Source organism: Orbicella franksi, chromosome 8 (genome assembly GCF_964199315.1).
Source record: "Orbicella franksi chromosome 8, jaOrbFran1.1, whole genome shotgun sequence".
Lineage (NCBI taxonomy): Eukaryota > Metazoa > Cnidaria > Anthozoa > Scleractinia > Merulinidae > Orbicella > Orbicella franksi.
Window position 1 is genome coordinate 21,264,472 of NC_138152.1, and position 24,000 is coordinate 21,288,471.

The window sequence follows — 24,000 nt, forward strand, 5'->3', positions numbered from 1 at the left end:
GGTTTTTGGTCAATATAGGACATTGCGAGCATTTCTTGAGTATTTTCTGCTCTCTTGCAATCCAAATATTAATTTGGAAGGTAGCGCCAAGGTAGCGCATATCAAGGCCTTAAAAGTGATGAGACGACGATTGATAAGGTCTAAAGTGATCCTTGGTAAGGTGTGGGTTGATTGATCGACTTACTGAATCACTGACTGACTGACCGTCCGTCTGTCCATCCGTCAGACTGACCGACGGATTGCTTGCTTGATCATGTGTGAAGTCCTTCTAATGGATTGTCATGGAAGAAAAAGCTAGGAAAGTAGATTAGGTTCTTTAAGAATTGTCTAACTGATCAATTCGATTGGAATTGAAATAACATTTTGTAATGCAGTTCCAAGCTCCAGAGTAGCTGGATAGTCCCTAGAGAGAGGGTATTCCCAGGAAACATCTATATAGGTATGTGCTGTCTGCGGGGGTGATGATTTGGTACTCCTGATCTAGAACGGGGCATCCGTATTTGGGACATTTGCTAGAATTGGGTATAACATTTCGACGCACAAAAATTAATTTTTAGCAGTAATTTTATGTAATCGATAGAGCATTTAAAGGCGACTGTGTCACAGGCTAGAATTTCCATGGCGGGTCGATAGCTATTTTGATTTATGGGCATTTTAGTCCCTGAATGTCACAGGACTTGAGTTATTACAAACATCTTCATTCATTCATTCATTGCACCCCCAAATATCATCGAATCACAGGATAGAAATTATTCACGAGAACAGGCCCAAAACTGACCAGTGGGGTCCGGGAGAAAATAAAGTCACTTTGTTCACAAAAAAAAAAAAAAGAAAAAAAAGAAAGAGAAGAAAAAACTACCCCACAGGTAACGGAAAGATGGCAAGTCTCCTGTGAGCGAACTGTTTTCATCATCCACCTTCACACAGAGGTAACGGGGTCAACGAGTCGCGATTCATCTAGGAGAACTTTTAATCTGAACTGTGGGGAGTCCTGTGTATGCAAGCGGAACAATTTCAGAATTTTTCGCTCCATGTACGGTTTTTCATTTCGTAATACATAACGTTACACGCATGCGTACGGTGTACTTACCCTTTTTTTTTGTTTTGAAAATAATAAAAACAAATAAACTCACTAAAATATTTTTAAACAACTAGAAGCCCAGAGGTTTTTCTCCTGAATTGTTCGAACTGCTGAGTATCTCAGAAGTATTTTGGGCTTTACATGAATTGTAGCAGTATCAGTTCCATGAAATATTTATTTTAACTCTAAGTACATAATTGTCAAATAGCGCGAAATTTTTCAACGATCCTTGTAGTGACAGCAGATCTTAAGTCATTGATAAGAATTAATATTACAACACAAGACTTGGACTTCATAGTGAGGAATCTGCAATCCTTAACCTATGTTAAACAAACAGCAGTCAGTTTTTGTTTCTTTGATTCGTATCTACTTTGAATTGGTCCAACTGTTCGTTCCGCCTCTCCTATCGACGACTTCTGGACAGAAAAGAACAGTGAAATTTTCAACTGGTGATATTCTCATCTACACAAATCCAAAGGTCTTAGTCTTGATTGCCAGAAGAAGTTTGCTCTTAAGTATAGCTCGAGAAGAATAGAGAGGGATGTAGAGACGAGAAATGCATGTGTTCGCTGTAGGCAGTTGATGATCATGAGCGGGTTTCACTGTAACTGATGGTTTTGGTTGGAAACCTTCCTCGCTGGCAGGTAGGGCAGGGCTCGATGTCCAGAAATAGACCTTAGAAGAAAGTAACATCAGTTTAAAATATGGCAGTTGATTAGTAAACTATCTAAATAAGAAAATATCTGTAATAAGCTCATTTAAATCCTCGCGTCAAAACGAAAATCATACCTCTAGAATGTTTCATGTAATATATCAAACATGAAAGACCGTGTTTCTCCACATTGACAAACACAGAGAATAGCGCTAAAATACGACGCACAGCGGAGTATTTTGACGAACTACGAGGTGTTTGCAAAATGGGTTCAAACACTGTCTTGAGTGTTTGATATATCTTCTCAATCGAAACTAAAACTAAGGAGAACACTTAAAATTCACTGTACTTTCCAAAACCACTAATCAAACTTCAGAGTGGTGTAGAATAGCTTTTTTCAAAAACACTCACCAAGTCCTGCCTATCAGAATTGCTCATTTTTTCCACTATAGACCAGAACCACTTCTTGAACTTGAGCAACTTTTCAGCTCCAGCACCTGAGAATAGCAAAGACCAGAAGTCATGCACAACTTTGAGAAAACCAGTTACTTAACACGGGTAAACTGGGCAGAAAATGGCGAAAGAAGAGAGCGCACAACAAGAAAAAGTAATGCAGTACAACTAAGCGATATAAATAACAAGATACTCTTAAAATCATATATAGGGCTTCACATCCTTTTTCACTACATCCAAACACCATTTCGTACCGGTTTTCTTCTACAACTGGCATAGAGGTGTGGGGAGGGCGGGGGGGGGGGGGGGAGGGGGAGGTGCTTAAGATAATTCTCTGTAACTTGACAATTTAGCAAACCTAGAGGTGATCTTCAATGACGAAAGTTGGCTTTGCACTCTTTGTCAGTGTTTCGTTGAAAACATGAATTCGTATTTCGTAGACGGAGTCGCACTTAACTAAAGGTCTGTGCGTCCTTGGACAACCTTTACACCTCACAATAATGGCTGCTATGACACTACAAACCTCCTGTTTCATCATTAAAACACGTATAGCTTATCAGCTGCTGTACATTCACTTCACCACAACCATTTAACAGCAAGCGAAAATCCTCCGCAGTCAGGTTATCAAATGAGGACTGAGGTATAACATCCAGTACTCCGCTACGAAGAGCCTTCAAAGAGAAAGTGACCTGCGTCATTACTAGAGTTAAAGATATCACACTTGATACAATTTTACGGATCTCCGTTACAGTTCTATATCCCACATTAGAATTTTAGGACGCTGATTGTTTCAACGGTGAAAATTTGTGAAAACACCTTTTTCCCACTTCATAACCAACCTTTAACGGGTAGTTTTAGGAGTGAACATTTGACTACCTTTAATGTTGCCATAGCAACAAAACGATCGTTTTGCTTGTCGTTGAAACTTATAAAACTCTTATCTAAAAGTTGTTTTTTTTATGTCAGTGATGCTCTTCTGATAGAATTTTCGTACACAGAGCGTTTCCACATTGCGCTGCGACTGCCATATTGGTGTCCTTAAACAATGAAACGGCGGCCATGTTGGTGTCCCAACCCAATCCTGCGAGAGATGAACATGGCTGATTACGAGCAGGTGATAAAGAGAACTTACCTGAAGAGCTCTCTTGTTATTACCAGCCATCCTGTGCTCTGCGTACAGGCGAACATATTCATGCACATTAGACGATGTGACTGCCACATTCTTTCCACCTTTAATCAACTCTACTTGGTTGCCATCACCTTCGTCCGCGGTGACCTGGACACTGAATGTCAGGTCGAGTCCCTTGAATATGTGTTCAGCATTGGGAGAAGCAGCTTCAACAATCAGCTTGCGTAAGCTTTCGTACAGCATAGGGTCAAAGAATGCCAGGTCATGCCAACCAGTCTACAAAATAACAAGTAGAAACACGTGAGCCCCTTCAATTATACAAAAGAAATACCAGTCATTATCATTTTGCAACCACGGCCGGCTTTCTGAACGCATTACCAGATGTAGTCAATTCGTATTTTTCTTCATATTTGCTAACGATTTTTATTTTTCCAAACTGTTTGTCAGGGAATAAATTGCAATATTGTTGTTCCAAGCACCTCAGTAAAAATAATGACAGTTAGTCATTATACCGTTAATGATGTAATGCGCAATAAAAGTATCGATCACTGGCCAAAAAAAACTAATTTGCATTAACGGAACTTTCTTGAACCGTCGTTGAGACAATTGTGACATGTGAAATGTACATGTTGTAATCTACTTTTAGTTATTTGAACTCGAGTGTAACGTTTATATACTACAAGGCACACTAAGATGGAAGATTCGACGCGATAGAAATGGCGGTGGTGTTTTAATGTACTACAAAGATTCTTTGTCAGCCTACGAAGAGGTTAGAATGCAAGTCCCTCATACCATCGAAGGTGTTTGGATAAATGTACGAAGCCAATCGCAATCATGGCTATTTGCTTGTGTGTACAGACCACCGCTTGATCTCTCCTTCTACGATACGTTTAATGTCATGTTAGAGGAGGTTTGGTCTACGCGAAAAAACATAGTAATCATGGGCGATTTAAATTCTGATTTGTCTCTAAAAAGGCAAGAAGGTGTCGAATCTCACCTCGGTAGGCGCCTAACGCGCATATTAAACACTTATGGCTTAAAATGTGTCATAAAAGAACCGACCAGAATATCTGACAAAGCACAAACATTAATCGACCTGATAATTGTTAGCCATGCGGAGAGCATCACAACAGCTGGAGTCGCCCACCTGGGAATATCTGATCACAGTTTTGTCTATGCAAATTTGCGAATGAGAAAGAAGAAAAATCCATTGGTAACGAAAACCGTAAACAACTACAAGAAATTCGACCAGCAAAAATTTAAAAACGACATCGAATGTGCCCCTTGGAGTGTATGCGAGATTTTTGATGACCTAGAGGATCAAGTATGGGCATGGCAACACATCTACCAGGAAATCGCGTCTAACCACATCTCAACCAGGAAAGTCAGAAAGAGAGAAAACAAATTGCCGTGGATAACTAACGAGATAAAGAAAGAACAAAACAACCGTTACCGGCTTCTAAAGCTCTTTAAAGTTAACAAAGATCCAACAACCTGGAGCTCGTATAAAGCCGCTAGGAACCGCGTAAAGAAATTGATCCATAATGCGAAAATTTCATACTGGAGGGAACAATTTGCTGACACCGACAATAGCAAGAAATTCTGGCAAGTGGTAAAGAATGCACAAGGCATCGGCACGAGAAAACCAATTCCACCAGTCTATGACAGGGATAATAACATCCTAACAAACGATTTCGACAAGGCCGAAGCTATGAATGATTACTTTGCAAGCATTGGAACTCAGCTTGCTGAAAAGTTTGACCACGATGCCATGACTGCTCAGCCATTCGAGACCATTTATCGTATAACACCCACCATAAACCAAATTGGCCTATCCGAAAAACAAGTTAAGCTGAAACTCTCTCGGATAAAACAAAAAACAGGGGGTCCTGACAAAATAACGTCACCTGAAATGGCGGAGGCAGGCGACACCCTCTGTGAAGGTCTCTTCAGTATATTTAAGAACAGTATTCAACGCGGCCTCCACCCGAGTAACTGGAAAATTGGAGAAGTAATCCCAGTTTTCAAGAAGGGGTCCAAGTCAGATTGTGCGAACTATAGACCTCTGACAATGCTAAATTTAAACAGCAAAATCTTAGAGAGTATTGTTTGCGACTCTCTAGACAATCATCTCAAGATGCATAGCCTTGTCCACTCAAACCAATGGGGGTTCAAGAAAGGAATCTCCACTGAATCATTACTCGTCTATCTCACTGAAACATGGAAAAAGGCAATTGATACTGGCCACAAAGTCGGAGTACTTTTTATTGATTTCAAAAAAGCTTTTGACACTGTCGACCACAACATCCTTCAACTCAAATTATCAGCTGCAGGAATATCAGGTGGTTTCCACGAGTGGATCGTAAGTTACCTCTCAAATAGATGCCAATTTGCCACTGTAAATGGAGTAAGATCTGGGCTGCGACCAGTCAATATTGGGGTCCCTCAAGGTTCCCTCCTAGGTCCTAGACTTTTTGCAATTTATGCAAATGATTTACCCAACTCGTCCGCAACCGGATTTATTCATATGTTTGCCGACGACACCACCGTGTATTACATTGGGAAGGAGGTTGAAGAAATAGTGGATGCGTTAAACCGAATATTAATTGATTTTAAAAGCTGGTGCGACCAAAATCGCTTGACTGTTCACACTGGCAAGACGGAAGCAATGTTAATCTGCAAACACGCATTTGTCGGCCCTATGAGACCACTGATATTTGGCAACTCATACATATATTTCACCTCCAAATCTACCTGCTTGGGTGTTGTATCGACCACAAGTTGAACTGGAAACCTCAAATTAAAATGCTCCACTCTAAATTTGGAGGAAAACTAAAATTCCTAGTCTATGAAAGGACTGCCTACCTGTGTTCTTGAAGAAATCTATTACAAAGGCATTGTTCCAAGCATAACCTACTGCATTGCCGTATGGGGATCCTGTTCATTGTCTTCATTTAATGACCTAGAGCATTTACACATAAAAGCTGCAAAACTAATCCATAAACTCCCTAGTGGAACTCCTGATTGTGACGCCCTTAAAAGGGCTAAATGGAAGCCATTGAGTTACATCTACAAGCGGAGGCTCGCATCGATAATGTATCAGGTGCATAATGATATTCTACCGGAGCAGCTTACGGCCCTACTTGGAACTCGCACAAATGAGACTAGTTACAAATTAAGGCGCTCGAATGACTTTTCGCTAGCATGTTATCATAGTGAACTCGGAAGAAATAGCATAAGGTATAGAGGCCCTATAGTGTGGAATTCCATCCCAAAATTCATAAGAAACGTTACTTCTCTTCAGCTTTTTAAAGAAAAACTTAAACTAGCCTCAAAAACATTAGACCAAATACAGTTCGAGAAAGAGGCGTGCCTTATTAAATCTAAGAATAGTGCATTTTTATATTTTTAAAACACTCTTTTTATACTTAATTTTAATAGAAATGTAAATTTTAAGTCATTTTAAATTATCTTTTACTAGCTTTTGAATCCTAACGATGTATTTTAATAATTTTAGATTTTAGTTTTTAGGTATATATTTTATGGCAGGTCCACACCAGCCCTCTGGGTTGCCAGACGCAGACCTGCCTCATCAAAAATATATGTATGTATGTATGTATGTATGCTGACTTACCCTTCTGGAGAGAATGTGCTTTATGACATGTCTGTTGAGGTTGATTGGACACAACTCATTCTGTAGTAGACACAAGCCCATGATCCTTGGATACAAACAGAAAGGAAGTTGGTCAGTTATTTAAATGACTGCTGAACATACATCACTTGCAAAAAAATTCGGACGTTAAAATTTCGGACGTTTAATTTTCGAACACATTTTATCTCATTTCGGGCAAATTTCGGTCAGAGATTACGGACACTTCTAAAACATAGCTAAAGTGAATTTACGCCAGATACAAAACACGAATCAGACTGAAAAAAAGAAAAAGCATCTGTGAAAATGATAGTTTTACCGCACCCTCAAGGTTTTAAATACATGTTTAAACCGACGAGAAAATAATACAAATTCTATCAAACCATTACGTATCTCAATCAATGTCTCCACTGGTGTTAACCCCATAAAGAAAACTAAGAGCTTTGGAGCTACTAAAGTGCCCCTATGTCAAATTCTCGATATCCAATTTTTAGCATTTTGGTACACAATAGGTCTTTCCTAGATATCTTGCCAAATTTCAATCTATTGCGAACATTAGAACTCACCTTTTTTTGGACCTTTATTTCCGAGAATTTACGGCCGCCATTTAAATTAAAATTTTCCCTGTTCCAAGGCTTGGTTGGGAGTGGAGTAAATGACGTCATTTACTCAAAAATACCACACGGGTTGAAATTATAATAACAATACAGCAATTCGCATAACGAATAACAAAACCTTTGGCTCTTATAGTCATGCAATTTTCTACGATAACTGTTATTACAATTTCAACCCATGCGGCATTTTTGAGTAAATGACGTCATTTACTCCAATTCCCAACCAAGCCTTAGAACAAGGAAAATTGATAGCGGCCGTAAATTCTCGGAAATAAAGCTCCAAAAAACGTGAGTTCTAATGTTCGTAAGAGATTGAAATTTGATAAGATATTTAAGAAAGACGTATTGTGTACGAAAATTTAAAAAAAATGGATATGGAGGATTTGTTCATAGAGGCACTGTAAAAGATTTAAATCAACAGTGACATAGTGTTCTCCCTTGTGCTGCTTGGTTACAAACCTGCTTTATAGCAATTTCTGCTACAAACCTACAGACTAGCAACTGAAGGGCTTGGTGCAAAACAGGATTTCTCAGTGAAAAGAGCAAGTATGCGAGACTATTGCACAGTTTTACCCTCCCCACCCGCTTAAAAATAACTAAAATATCACGGGCCTTCCTCTCCATAGAGGGAAGATAACATCAATTGCATACAACAATTCACTTACACTACCCAGTATTAGATAATACCATCATGACAAGCAAATGAATCATACAAGTTATATTACAATGACAGCATACCTGCCGACATTCCTGAAGCAGTTAAGTCTTTCCTCTGTACACTTTCCGGGCCGTGGGGAGTAAAAGCCAGTCTTGCCGGGTTGGTGGAACAATGGAGAACTGTCATCTTCAGAATCATCAAGATCCCCACCAGGGCTAAGGGAGTCATCATCTGCATCCTTTATTAGTTTCCTGTGAAGGGAAAACATCTGCTATCAGACTGTCGCCGTGACAAAAAGTACCAACAATGAGTTTTAGGGTTGTCTAGACATTCACAGATCCCTTGGCAGATGACATTCACTGCCTCTGCTTCTTCTTCTAGACTAAAGACTTCTCCTACCCCATCGGGTTTCTGAAAATGTCACTTTCAATGCATCCTTTTTAAGTCTGGATTCTCCTACACTCTGTGGTAACCACACGAGGGGCACAAATTAAGGGAAGTATACAGGAAACAACAACAACAATGAAAGAATTTTTACCATTAAAAAAATTATCCACCTACTTGCCAGATACAAGAAGAAGCTCCACAGCTTCCTCAACTCTTTGTCTTAAGGCGTCTTCACTGGCTAAAAGCAGCAGTAACTGGGCTGGAGATAGCTCCAGTAACATGCCTGTGATCTTGCTAGCAAGTGACTGACAGAGGGACAAAATGGGAAAATATTTACCCACGTTACAATGGTAATCTCAGTAATCACCTCTTGCCACCCAGCACTGGTAAACTGTTAAGGTAATGCTGGAGGTAACTAACAATGGGCTAAAATGTAGCCTAGTGATAGTAACAATACTCTCGCTCTCTTCGTAGCTTCATGTTACAGAAAAAAAACAAGAGTCAAGTGCATGTAGTGTTTTGAGCTGCTAGGTTTGTGATGACTCACACTACATACTATTCTAGCATTTTGAGGCTATAAACGACAGAACTTACAGGCTGCAAGGCGTGTACACGTGGATAGAGCCTCTCTCCCAAGGACTTCCTGTGGTACGGCAGTGAATCACCATCAGCGTCCTCTCCATCAGCGCTGCTGCTACCACTGAAGTGGAATGCTCGAGCATCAGCTGACAGCTGTCTTCTCACGTCATGTTCACGTTCACGATCACGCTTGCAACGATAACTTGGGACTCGTTTACTGCGATGAACTATGCCTGTTGTGATTGGAATAAAAACATAGTGTAATGTTAATTTTTAAACACAGAGAACCAACACAGTAGAGGTAACTTAAATATAGAAGTGTTAAGTACATTAACAAACAAGCACGAAACTCATTTGTTATTCCTTTTTTTCAAACAACAACACAATATTGAATCTTCAGAAACAATCTTGCTTCACTTCAGTGAATTAACAAGATTTTTGCCCAAGAATAGCATAAAAAATGAAAAAATAAAGAAATAAATTGTCAGCAAACATAAGCATTCACTCTACAAATGTAAGTGTTCAAATTAAAAAGGAAAACAAAATCGATTGTATGTAAAATTGATAACCATGATAAAAAAGATTAGACATATCTCTACGACATTTTGAAGAAATGTTTCTTGGTCAAAACGAAGCTTACTTCTGCTGGGTTCCAGAGCAGGTAGTTTTTCTCCAGATAAAAACGCTTCTCCTACTGCAGTGTAAAAGCTCCTTGCTACCCCACTGCCCTCGCCTGGTTCATCCTTGAATGTGACCTTCACACGATGTATAGTCATGGGGCGAGACCTGGGCCCACGACGGCCAAACTGCGTGTTAAGCTGCCTGATGGTCTGTTGTATCAGTGTGGCTCGGTCACGCTCAACCTGAGTCAGATCACACACATTCAAGTTTTCAAATCTTCTTCCCAAACTCATTAACACTTCACCAGGTTTAAACAAAGAACATCATGACCCCTTTTCTGATCTTAATTAGCATAGAATTTTTACGATTTTATTTCTCCGCATTCTCCTTAGTTTTGGTTTCGATTGAGAAAATATATCAAACACGAAAGACCGTGTTTGACCACATTTCCAAACACCTCGAAGGTCGCCAAAATACCCCATGGCGCGCCATATTTTCAACTCTCTTCTCCGTGTTTGGAAATGTGGTCAAACACGATCTTTCGTATTTCACAAATTACATCTTCCACAATACATCCTTGTTGCTTACTGGCTTCCTATTACCCCTTTCGTGTTTTTGTATACCTCACTAACCTGTCACTGTGAATTTTTCTGTTTGTCTAAAGGCTATTTTAGGTTCCCTATGACACAACTATCATGATAACGGACACAACTTCCCAGTCTGATTAGTGTCAGCACTTCAGTCTATGATCAAGCTACAAAGATATTTTAACTGTCCACAGAAATTTACGGTCGATGTACGAAATCGTTTTTGTGTGGTGCAGGTTTAAAACTTTAACAATGAATGTGTGTGTTCATTAGCACTTTTGCCACCCAAACATTTCGCAACTTCTGGAAGCAGTTATGTTCTTCAATATAACTGGTCACTGGTATCCAGGTTTCGCAAGCTCTTTGAACGTTTAGAGTCAATTTGAATGACTTCCCACACGAGTGATGAAATGTTTTCAGTAACACATCTGGTTCACCCAGGCAATTGCTATGGCAAAATTTAGCCCACCTTTGAAACAGAAAGCCCCAGTTCCGTAAAATATGTTTGCCATGACCAGAGGTTCAATCCCGCACAGACTGTCGAGAACATGTACTACAGACGTACCTCTTCTCCTTCCCATCCCCCTTAAAATCAATGTTGTTTGAGGCTGTTGTTTCTTTAAAAACAATTCTTAACCTATGGTGCTCATCTGTTACCTGAGGGAGGGGTAGGCAATAGAGTTACAAATCATCAAAGAGGAAAAAGGGCTGAAGAGCATGATATGTGACGCAATGCTGGTAGGGGAGGCAAATTAGTGAAGAGACAAATACGGTTTTCACACCCACAAAATCAGGAATCATCTTACCTCAAGAGTCAAATCTCTTTGGGTGGAGTTCCTCAATCGCTCCATTTCTCTTCTTAATTTGGACTCTTTCACATCAAACCTTCCCAACTCATTCAACACTGACGACGGTTCAGATCCAACATCTTCAAGAAACACTCGACCAAATAACTCCACACACAAACGCCAACGGCCCAAGAGGGAGTTGGCAGAGGTTCCATTGGAAATGAAAGGCTTGGGAGCGACAGGTGTGGTGGATTCCAAAGCATTATCAGGACGCGCTACAAATGAGGTTGACGGTTCTGCTGAGGGCTTGCTTTCTGTGGAGAGCACAAAAACGTTTGGGAGCAAGCCCGACTTTCATAGTTAGGAAATAATGGTTTCTTTCATTTCTTCAAAGGTTTTAGATTTTAAAAAACTAGCCTAATCCAACTCAAACAATACAACTGTACTTCCCTAATACAAACCTTGCGGACAACACAGGTTGAATTTTCGACTATTGCGTTCCTGCCAAACATGTACAACGAAGTTAAGCTTATAAATACATGCACGCGCTAAGTAAACTAATTTCGTAGGAAGTGAACTAACTTTTCAGTTACATCAGAAGAAATTGTTTCTGTTTTAGTAAAAAGCAGTTTTTTTTTGTATAGGGTTTGAAGTAATTAACAGGCAAGCACCAGTCCTATTGTCCAGTCAAACATGTTTCATCAAACACGATTGATTTTCTGTTTGGTTTAATACATGGTAGGTAAACTGGAAGAAAAGTAATGATTCTCAATTTACAAGTTACAAAATGTTCCATACAAAACTGAGTCTATTTCTATCAGGGCTGTACACACATTTTAGAACTCTGCACTGCCATGCTAAACCTCTCTTACCGTGAACTTCCATTGGAATCCCTTCCTGTCCCACATCAGCTTCGTTGAATATTCTCGCAGCAGAGAATACAGTTTCAGAATCTTCTCGTGACAAAGCCATGCTGCTAACCAGGGGTGTACCCTTGTCACTGTCTGTGTGTTCATGTACAGTTCCAAATATCTGCTCCCTACGTGCTGCAGGATGTAAAAGGTGTGGCTGGCATGCAAGAGGCAAAGCCTCCTCTACTGGTGCCTGGTATGGGTCTGGAGGGGTACAGCCCAACACGGTGGTGGAGCCAGTCCTCACAAAAAAGCTGAAAACACAATGCACGCCAAGTCTTTACAAATAACTGTAACAGAAACATCCCTTGCGCTGTGCCAGGTTTCAAATGTTTTGATGTAATTTTCGCTATACAACAAGAATTAACTGGCAATTGCAGAGACTGACATGATTTAGCACATCAACAGGAATCTAATCCAACACGTTGGGTAGATTTAAATACTTAGACATTAGACTACCAGCTGATGTTTTACAAGCAAATAGTCCACAAGTCACAAGGAAGTGGATATATACTGTATGTGGGTCAGCAAATAGCAGCTCTAAGCACTTCTCGAATGACAATGTAAGAGTACTTCACCCCGTCAAGAGTAATGCGCCCAGGATTTTCTAATCATTAAATAGTAAACAGGGAGAGAACAATGATTTGCCTTGAAAACAATGATTTACTTCTTTGCTTTCAATTGCATTTTCAGTCACTAACACTTTTACACGAGAATCAACGAAACCATTCAAAATTTCACGTTCATACAAGAAACACAGAGTTCTTAAAATCTTTCCCTATGAGTAAGCTCAATGTAATTCTTACTTTCAAGTGTTTGGAAGACCTCATGTGACTATCCAAAATGAAAGCTTCTGAGCACTACTTTCACTGGTACTGAAAAATATTTTGTTCTTTTGCGTTGTTCTTTTCTCACCTTTACCAAAGCGAAAATCTGGAAATAATGTTCACCAACTCATTAATAATTCGTCCAGTTTAAACACGTGTCGGATATCTGATCTTAATTAGCATACATTTTTAAGATTATATTTCTTCGTTTTGTCCTTAGTTCTAGTTTCGATTAAGATGATATATCAAACACTCAACACTTTGTTCGACCACATTTCCAAACACCTCAAAGTCGGTCAGATATACTCTGCTACACGTCATATTTTCAACTCTCTTCTCGGTGTTTGGAAATGTGATCAAACACGGTCTTTCACGTGTGATATATTACTTGCACATTTGCGCCATGGCAAGGTGACTGTAACAAGTAAAGGACTACAAACCTGTGTAAATTTCCAGGCAAATTGGGTGTAGGCATGGGTTCGTCCTCAACATGATCTGTATCATCTTCGTATTCCTCTGCATCTCTCTTGAAACTTGCACTGTCCTCGTCATCAACATCATCGCCACCTTCGTCGTCATTGGTGGCATCTGCGGCAACAGTCTTCTCTGCACTAGACCGGTTAGCTTGTGAGCTGGCGTTAGGGTTGTTACGTATGTAGTATACCAGAGCATCCAAGACATAAGCCACGTGACGTAACGAAGAAACGTCCAACTTTGGCAAGGAGTCTCCGTGTTCATTTGAATGGCCTCTCAGAAGTGAAAGAACATAAACTAGGAAGTCCTGCCGACCAGTGTCCAAGTTACTACTAGCAGCTCCGTGCCGCCTATTTTCACAGAAAAAAGAACATTACATTATTGTTGTACCCTTTCACGTAGACACCTCTGGGTCAGGCTACAACTTATCGGAGATGTTTGTTTTTTTAAGAAAGTGGTTATGAAGCAGCCTATCCATTTATCAAAAAGTACCACCCCAAGTCTCACTAAGAGAAAGTTACATGGACTTTAAAATTACCATCAACCATCATTAATACTAGTGGTTCTTGGCAAGAGCATATCTTAAGAGAAGATTGAAACTATGTAACAAAATTGTTGAATATACCGCAACGGAAAGCAAAATGAAATATGCGCATATTCATCAAAACACATTTGTCCTATTTGATGGCCATTAAAATTCTCCTCGCAAGTGTCAGTACTAAGGCAAGTGACCAGCTGGAAATACCATATGTTGTAGACTCAGTTTTGTACTTGGTGTACCATTTCATGAAGGTCAAAAGTTTGTTCCTTGAAGCGCAAGAAGGAAAACTCAAAGAGAATGAATAAAGGGGTCTTAACAATGCTATTAATGGTCGTTTAAATGATAAGGCGTAGTGGAGCGGTTGTGGAGATTCCGTGATAATAATAACCATGGACATAAAAAGGGTTCAGGCTAGCGTTTTCTGGATAAATAAAGGTTAAGTCTGCATATACAAGCCAAATGACCCATCAGACTGGCACCAATCACCTCTTTCTGAGGTATGAAGCGACTAGGAGTATTTCTACTCCCCCCTAGATGGGATAGTCCTTTGCAGAGGTGCCCCCTAGCATTAAATTCGCTGGTACCCAGTTTTACGCCTGGGTGGAGAGAGGCACTGTGAGAGTTAAATGTCTTCAACACGACATAACACAATGTCCCGTGCCAGGGCTCAAATCCGGAGATGGGTGCACTAAACCCTGAGGCCACTGTGCCTCCTACTAGTCCAGAACTACTGCAACAAAAACAAATTGAACAGACCTGAAATTAAGAGCTTTTTTCATAACAGCTGAGGAAAAAATTACTCACCGTCTTAATACAGATCTTTTCCGTTTGTTTTCCAAAGCTCTTAGAAGTGAGGGATCTTCACGAGTGCGTCTATCTTTGTTGGCTTTAGGATGGAATTCATGGAGGGGATGGGAGGGGTGGGAGGGGTCAGTAGCGGCAGATAGCGATAGTCCAAATCGAAGCTGAGCTTCTGTGCAATCCAAGACAACAGCTAGCCAGTTCCAGGCTGCTTGCAACTGCTGGACAACCAGGGCGCTGATTTCAGTCAAGGCTACCGGACTGGGAGTGAGGCTTTCAGCTGGCAATGCTGATGGGTCCTGTGCAATGTTGAGGAGGTCAGTTACCTATAGAGGAAAATGCAGTATAAATTAGGGGTGAAGGGGCATGCACCGAAGAGAAAGTTAATCAACCGCCGAAGGTGCAAGCCGCTTAAAGGAATGGGGGCATGCCTCTTCCTCACCAGGACATTTTTATTTTTAAAGGCTCGGAAATGCCATTACCCTGGTTTTTCAGGGACCAGTTTCATAAATCAGAACAGGGAAAAACGTTGTATTTAGTAACTTGTTCTATGTCAATTTTTGGGATATCTTATAGTAGGTTTAACAAGAGCCACTAGAGAATGAATCCAGCCGATTTAACTTATAAACAGTCCGTCTATGAGGACCAGTAAACTGTTCACAGTGATTTTCAAGTAAATCCATCTTCTTAATCTCAGGAGTCACTAGGATTGTCATTCTCTCAACAGTAATCGTCATCAAGAATTTAAGTTCATCACCAATACAGAGGAATACAGTAGTTACAGAGGACCTAAGTCTGGGGTGTGAATTCCACCAACCAAAACCTGTGAGTAACATGCAATAAGGTGCATCAGTTATAAGTTGAAATTGTAGGAAAGTTAAAAGGCTACAATTGTTATGAACTAGAAGATGATATGCGTAACAATCCTCTCTTGGTAAATAAATACGCCGATAGCAAGCCATCTGAAATGGCTTATTTCAAAGTACCTCGAGCTAAGCTAACTCACCTCCCTTACAACAATACCAAAAGCTCGTGCCAGCGCACTGGCCGAGTTACTCATACTGTGAGAACCACTAGTCCCAGGCACCTCAGTGGTGGCAGCAGTACTGGCAGCTGCAGCATTACCACCACTTCGTCTGAGTGACGTGGAATCAACATAGATAAACCCTGTGCCGCCACTTGTGGTTTGAGGAGTAGCTGCACTGCTACCAGTAGCACGTGACTGGGTGTTGTTGGCACGTATAGCCCACTGCATGGCATGAGGAGTGGTACTAGGGTCAACTCTTATGAGAAGAAAAGATCAGTAATGGTGATGTACTTAGTAAACTATTAAACCGTTTCCCTCGGAGTCAGACGAGTTATTTTGCACAATGTATTTGTAATGCTCGTATTTCATCTTCAATATTGTTCTGTGGATGACACCATTTCAATAAAGGCTATTGAAAAGATTCTTTCATGTTTTACTGATCGATATACTGTAAATGATGTTTCAGTGTGCCACATTACGCTACGCTATAACCGTACATGTATTCAGTAGTACAGTCAACTATCCGCTAACGGACACTCATAAGCAGACAGCTCTACTTACAGACACTTCTTCAATTCCCTGTTTTATCTTCCAGAGAGACTGTATTTACACATTCTCTTGTAAGCGGACGCAGACACTTTTTAAAATGAAAGGTCGATTTTTCCTTAGTTTACCCAGAAAGCAAGCTCTCCGTTCGTTTAACAAGAGTCCGATGCAATATTTGTAGTACCACGTTATGGCCACGTTCGTCATGGTCTGGTTCTCGTAAGCAGGCAGCCCTCCTAACTGACACTTTTCCAATGCTTACGAGAGAGTTGACTGACTACACAATTCTACCTTTTAAGTGTACAGCTAAAACTCTGGTGCGTGAAAAGTAAGACGAAAGCTTTGACTGTACTTTAAGGTGGCTGAACACAGTTTTTGATACCTGTGTTTCATTCACCTTTTTCTCTAACACCCTTGATCCCTCGGCCGCCAAAAATGGCTGCAAGCAAGTTAACAACACAAACTTTGGTTTTTTGATGGTTAAGCTGGCGTATGTGTTGTTGCCATGGCAACAAAAATAAATATAAACCGGCTTTTAAAACTGGTTTTGTTTATTTGTAGAAAATCTAGTCATTAAATTTTCTTTATAATTTGCATGCAACAAGCTTGTAACGATTCTCACAAATTAACACCATTTTGTTAATAATTTAACAGAGAGATCTTTAATTATCCCTTGTTGAAGGTTCACTGGAATATCTATAATTTCTTTTGTTAAAGCTTAATTTTTTTCAATACTCCAGTTACTTATTTCCTAAAGTATTTTCGTTCCAAATTTCGTGAAATTCTAATGAGTGGTTCTCGAGAAATAGGCGTATTTCCGAGAGTGCAATTTTTCATTCAATCGCAATTTTTAAACTCATTACGCATGCACTGCATTTAACTGGGGTCTTTTGGTAACAAAGAAAAAGCTGAGAATTGCTGGGTTCTTTGCATCGTTACCTTTTTCTAACATATCTTTGTAAGAGAAGACTAAAATCATGAACACACTGCGTTTAATTATAGAGAAAAATAGCACAGATAGTGCGGGTGTTGAGTAAATAAAATGATCGCTCTATTGACGACATGTTTGTTTTTGCAATCCTTGTGCGCGCGCTGAATTGCATCAGCAAAAGTGTGCGCGAAAATTGTGTTCGACCACCTTAAAGTGGTTCTGTTTATTATGGTAAAAGATGATTTTAACTCTAACACCTCTACATGAGACGTTCAAGGAGACGTTCTTGCCCTGTCCAGTTCTCTGTAATAAAAATATCATTTACATATGAGTCATTTATAATATGTGGTTTGTGTTTAAAGCCGATATAATGCACACTCTGATTGGCCAATTCCAGTGCATTATTTACATTTACATGGTATACCTCGGTAAAACCATAAAACATTGCGTGCGACTAAAATAAAAAATATAAAAAATAAAAAGAAATGCCTAATTCATAACAATTTAAAATACTCAACACTAAAACGAATGTAATTCTTTACTTGAAAATTATTCTCCTGTAATGCCCATGGGCCAATTACAGGCATGCTAAGAAGTCCTAACACAAAGTAGAAGGAAATTAAGAAAACTATTGCTTTTTTCCGGAAAATTGTAGCGACTGAAGACAATGATGGAACACTCTGAGAGTGCATTCTATCAACCTGATGAGATAAAATTTAAGGAGAATAGAGAATTCATGAAGTTATATCACAAACAAATTGGTACAGGACAGGAGAAAGGAAACTGTACAGCCAGGAAGAAACTGAAACTTTCTTCGACCAGCAAAAAAGTATGCACGCACAACAAAGAAAACAGTCAGTGACATTCATTTAATAAGTTAGTAAATAAAAAATTAGTGTGAAGAAGAGAGCAAAGAGAGAGAAAGTGGAGATAGGAGAGTGCTCTCTCCAACTAAATTGTGTATATATGTATGTAAAAGTTATTCTTATTACTGAGAAATGGTCAGGGCAAGAACTTCTATTACACTGTTCAATTTACCGAGTTAATTAGTACTATCTCACTTTTTTGGAACATTTCCATATTAAGTGTAAATACCGCATTGGGGAATAACCTCTTATTAAGAAAATAGGGTCCATGTACCCCCAACCAAAAGCAATGGCACAAATAACATGAAATAGCCAATCAAAATCAAAGCAGAGCTTTATTTGCAGACAGGATTGCCATGCATAATCGTCTACTCGACATTTTGGACTATATAAGCATTTCACCAAACCGAACTAATTGGACAGACAACAAAATAAAACGAGGAAATCTACATTATAAACACAAGATGCATATCACTACATCTGAGCTCGAGTATCAACAGCAAATCCCTTTTCAATGAACGGTGACCGAATAAAAGAGAGGATAAAGAAAATTCGTTTAAGCTTGCGGTGTTAAAGTTTAAAAATTATTCACACTTAAATTTGAATATTACTGAGCGTCTGTATTTTTGCCGACGGCTTAATTTAGCTTTGCAGTCATTTTATTGGCAGTAGCTTTACCAGTCTTCAACCAATTTAACCTCGGAATTCACAAAAGCATTTCGCCAAACCGAATAAATTGAACTAACAAAACGAGGAAATCTCCATACTTTGTAATCACAATATGCAAATATTCACATAGGAACAAAAGTAAATTTAGCAAATCCTGTTCGCTTCGGCTTAAAATGGTTTGTAGACCTTTCTTGGTTCAGTTTTCAACAACAGAAGAGCAAATTTTAGCAGTCTACGAAGCGGCAGTGCTAACTAAATCCGAGAAAACTTCAAAATTCGCCCGGCCGTGTTTACAAGTACGATTTTGGTTAAGCTTATTTTTAGATGTGAGGTTATAAGCTTAAATTGACGACGAAAATCGATAGAAAACATAATTTGTTTACAACTTACAGCAACCTCCAAAGCGACCCACGTGTTATTGTTTAGAGACGAGCGAAATTAAAACGATGCAATTTTTAAAATCTCTTACAGCATGGCTTCAAATAAGGAAGACTTTTAATGGACTCCAATTGAAAATAAGCTTATATCGCCGAGGAAACTTGTTAATTTTCATAGCAAACGCAACAACAAAAGTCACTTACCGCAAGTTGGCAATTCAGTTCGGCCAGTGTAAATCTTCCAGGCAGAAACTTGCAGCAAAAGTTGTGAAGACTAAACTGAAGTTATATTTTCGATAGATCAACGAATCAACCACTTCCTTCCGCTACGTTTACTGTTTTGGAATTTCTCTAAAACACTCGGGTACGTTTGATTTCTCTTGTTCATCACCTGACCAAATCAGGTGACTTTTGAATTTTCTTGCACGGCTGCACAACATCACGTTCGCGCGAATTTTGAACTTGGCCATGGGGAGTTCGGCAGTCTTCTGAATCAATTTGTCGGGTACTTTCGCCTCCTTTCTATAGCCCTCGTTAGCTTTGGTTCACGGCATTGTTCGGTATATTATTTCACCTCCTTTCTCTAGCCCTTGACTAGCTATAATTCACGGCAGTGTTCAGTACTGTTTCGCCTCCTTCCCCAGCGCTGGCCCGCTCAGTCTTTTTCGCGATCTTCTTCGCTACTTCTTTGCCTGTTAATTCTTGCTTTCTGTCTTTTGCTTCAGCGCAACCCTGTCTTAAAAATATTAAATCAACCTCCGCTATCGTTTTTCTTTAAAAATCCCGCCAAGAAAAATGGCATTCACCCGCTACCAACTGAGGGTGCATGTCTCTGTCAACCTATTAGTTTGAGTATGGCCGCCATCTTGCGCGACTCCGTCGTCGTCGCCGTCGTGCGTACGCGCCCACGAGCAATACCGCTAGCCATGATAACCATGAGAAAATCAATTCATGGGTTTCCTTTTCTTCCTTATATGGGTATGGGGCTCCGCTGGAGCTCCGCTATTATTATCTTTTCGGTGTTTTTCTATCCAACTAAACTGCTGTTTTCAGGTTTCCTTTGATTTAGAGGTTATTTTGTACGTGGCCAAAACAACTCAAAATACTGTGACTGAGTAGGTTTGGAAGATAAAAAACATGGCCATATACATGTATATGAGAATACGTGATGTGAAAATCTTAAATGTTATGAAAAAGCTGATACATGTACACCACAGCATATAAGCTGTATCAATTTTGTTTGAAAACCACGCAAATTTTCAGTTGTTGCAATACCACCAGCAGCAGTAGTTTGATAGATATGTGATGCAACTTAACATCACTAAGTGATATGAACGTGCAAAGCTGAAGTTCTACTGTTTCGTTGATTTGGGAAAAGCCATGAAAGGATATCGAGCAACTTGATCTGAAAGACTATTGGCATACTTTAATTTGGTGTTTGTTTCTTGGAACATTAGATTAACAGTTTCTATTAAAATGAACTTCAGTTGAAACACAAGACAAAAGACAGTGACGGTTGGATATGGAGGTGTGATCCATTAATTGGAATGAAGACACGTAAGCAGAGTCGGAGATAAATAGTATCCATTAATAAATAGCACACATTTTTAACTCTTGCAAGCTAGCCTGGTTCACACTGAAGAGATAACCACAAGCGTAAGCACAAGCACATGCACAAGAAAAACGCTAGTGTGCACTGAGGTGAAATATGCACAAGCATGAGCGCAAGAAAAAGAAACATTTTCCTTTTTCTTGTGCTTGTGCTTATTTCATTAGTGTTATGCTTATTTCACATAAGGAAACTGGCGTTTAAACAATAACAAGCAAGAGCGCTAGAATGCTACCAATTGCGATCTTGTTTCCCCTGCGATGTAACTCGCACTGTGCATGCCTATGTTGTTAGAGTAAACATCCTTGCGCTTGTGCTTGTGTTTACGTTCGTGCGTATCTCAAAAGTATGAACCACGCTTAAACGGGCAACCTGATGATCAGTGTTACCTCTACTTCCTCTCCATCAACAGCTGGTCCCTCCACTGCTACACCACTCTGTTCCTGTGCACGAGGAATAGTAACAACCTGTCTCCTTCTGTGCCTCTGGTTCCACACTCTTTGAACACTAGGCCTCTCTTGGGTGGCAGCCTCCTCAACAGACGATGGCGTAGAGGGCCTCATGGGCAGTGGTTCAACAGTGAATAAATCCTCGCTAGCTTGTGTGGCTTCAAGCGTAGAAGACAAAAGGCTGAAGGGTTGGGCCGGACGGCAGATACCTAGTCGCACTGGGGCAAGTATTGCATCAGCAACTTGAACAAGTTCAGGAATGGCTATGGTTGAGAGACACTGGAAAATGCGCTGACACTTCATCAAGGGCTGAACAACACCTCTGTTAGCAAGTAAAAAGCATCCAGCAGGTACAACATTACATTTTGGCCAGAATGTTACTTTACAATGAAGTTTACAGGCGCAAATCTAGGATAAATCGTGACAATAAGTGCCTTCCAGCGGGGTCCAGCGCCATGTTCCCTTAAGAAATGTTCTGGATTTTTTTTTTTTTTTATCCCTGAAGTCCCCTTTAAGGTCATTCCGCTGAACTAGAACCTGCACTGAGAGTTTTGTGAAACTTTGCCTATCGATTGTTTATATTATAGGAACTTAAATTTTGAAATAAAAATGAGGGGTCCCCATGTTCGTTTAGGAGCAAAAGGACCTTGCTTATACCCATATAAGTCCTTATAATAGCACCATGATTGTAGTTACGATTGCTTGCTAAATTCACGTTTCCGACGATTGCTTTTTGCTCTACACTGAGAATTGGTCCATATTTATTTTACACAGAGAAATTCATCACTCAATTCAAAACAACAGAAAAAAATGATAGGTCACCATACTCGTTTGCGAGAAAATGACGATTTACTTCTATGGCGAAGTCCAGCTGTAAAGAAAAAGCCGCCATTTTTCAATGCGCGCGCGCTAGTCACACGTAAAATTATGCGCAGCAGAGATGCGCAATGCATTACTGGGGAATGACCTTAAAGGGTTTCCGAGTAATTCTGAAAAATCTGACCAATTTCCGTAAAACGGTGGAAACTGTTATGTATACGTGCCTGGATTAACGGGCATTTGGAGCCAGAGCTCACCTTAACTACAAGTCTTGCATCAAAATAATGAGCTGGAAGGAACAAGGTTTAATAGCAGCGGTTTTTCATTTTTTAAGAGGATTCTTTCCCATTCTTACGAGCCTCCTACCCATTTCTCCTAAAAAGATGACTACTACCATAATAGTTTATTTCAGCATGTAGTCAGATTGTTTTAAAAATCGTCTATATACCTGAACAGGATGCCTGTAAATGTTTTGTTGCCCTATAAAAATTGTTACGTAATAGGTAATTCTCTCATTCCAGAGTGTACATGTAGCAGAAAATGTAATTATAGTATGGTTCACTTACACTTTCCGTTTGCCATTTGCAGGGGCCATTTGAGATGCCAACACAACAAAAACTCTGGCTACCGATCTGATGAAACACTGAGCCAGGCTCATCTCATCGGATTTGTGAAGATCAGTTGAATTTCCTATCGCTGTGACCAGTGTAACAAGTAGAGGATCAAGTATCTACAGAACAGAATTACTACATTAATCTAGAACTTCCAACTCATTTCAAAGAACTTATTGCATTTGCTTTTCAAGACCATTCGGAGAATTTTGCACTGTTTAGAAACTTACTAGCCAAGATACAAGCCACTGAGTACATACATCTTGTCTCCGTTTCATTTTCTTCTCTATTCTCAATACTATTTTCATTTTCTTTCAGTTGTGTCCAAATCAAGCCTGAAATTTTGACACAAACTTCATGAACATAACTTCGAAGGTGAAGCAAACAACAAGCGATCGGAAGAAGAGGATATTCAAAGAAGCAACTTGAAAGATTAAATGTCTAAGCGTAACTCTTGTGGCAAATATTCCGATTCTTTTATTTGTTTCTATTGTGTTCAATACTTGTAGAGTATGACTTGATATTGTGATACAAGGCCTGAGTAAACGCGCTTGGAGCGTCTAGTTAGCAATGAAACGTATTGTACCAGAGGACACCTAGCTATGAATATTCATTTCCTTTAGCCCTAACAGATGACATAATTCAACTTCTTACCTCAGGACCACACTTGGCTACAAGACAGTGTGTGAATGCATCGAGTCGCACTGTACCCGCCTGACTTGAAAGACGATCTTCTTGTTCCGTCAAGGGTATGAGATGGCTTGAGCCTGCATCAGGTAATCCACTGTTCTCATGTCCATGCAGTCTAACAGAAACGAGTAATAAGTGATGGTTACTTTTGACACCAGGTCCATGTTGTTCAAAAGATAGAGTATGCTTAACACCAGATGGATCATGATAATCATAGTTTGTTTTGCCAAGAGCGATTTTTCCAGCAGATAGCATTATCCCCCTTTTGCACAACTGGGCCCAGGTGAACAAAGTGCACACTAATGGCTAGCAAGACAAATAACTGCAATGAATGATACTGATCTTTAACAGCAAGTCTTTACGATGATAGAAATCCTTGAAATCATGGGCTTCAAAATTGAACACTGATGGCATAGGAACATTACTATAGCGAGGTAGTCACGCTGCATGGTAATAACTGTAATGAGCAAGTTTTGTCATTAATAATCAACTGTTTGATATTTTTGCTTGGCTTGTGACTGACTTTATGTCTTTTGTTGTTCTGTCACCTCTGTATTGAGCAACTAATTATGCATTTTTTTGCAATTTGTTTTGGTTTTGATGCGAGGGACAAAAATCGCTTACTATATGCCATGTTTCAAAATAGTCATTTCA

At 39.7% G+C, this 24,000-nt stretch overlaps 1 pseudogene across 1 annotated transcript in view; it reads right to left on the reverse strand.

Moving 5' to 3' along the window:
- Window positions 1-1,207: 1,207 nt before the first annotated feature.
- LOC145494238 (E3 ubiquitin-protein ligase UBR5-like) overlaps window positions 1,208-24,000 on the reverse strand; it is a 60,518-nt pseudogene continuing 37,725 nt past the window's right edge. The window contains exons 18-35 of the transcript XR_014050244.1: window positions 23,311-23,461; window positions 22,612-22,775; window positions 21,138-21,548; window positions 17,265-17,294; window positions 15,759-16,035; window positions 14,756-15,078; window positions 13,377-13,760; window positions 12,071-12,363; window positions 11,217-11,512; window positions 9,843-10,065; window positions 9,218-9,435; window positions 8,798-8,928; window positions 8,317-8,487; window positions 6,950-7,034; window positions 3,319-3,591; window positions 2,710-2,857; window positions 2,145-2,230; window positions 1,208-1,756 (exon numbers count right to left, since the gene is read on the reverse strand). The product of XR_014050244.1 is annotated as an E3 ubiquitin-protein ligase UBR5-like (transcript). The remainder of the gene's footprint in view (window positions 1,757-2,144; window positions 2,231-2,709; window positions 2,858-3,318; window positions 3,592-6,949; window positions 7,035-8,316; window positions 8,488-8,797; window positions 8,929-9,217; window positions 9,436-9,842; window positions 10,066-11,216; window positions 11,513-12,070; window positions 12,364-13,376; window positions 13,761-14,755; window positions 15,079-15,758; window positions 16,036-17,264; window positions 17,295-21,137; window positions 21,549-22,611; window positions 22,776-23,310; window positions 23,462-24,000) is intronic.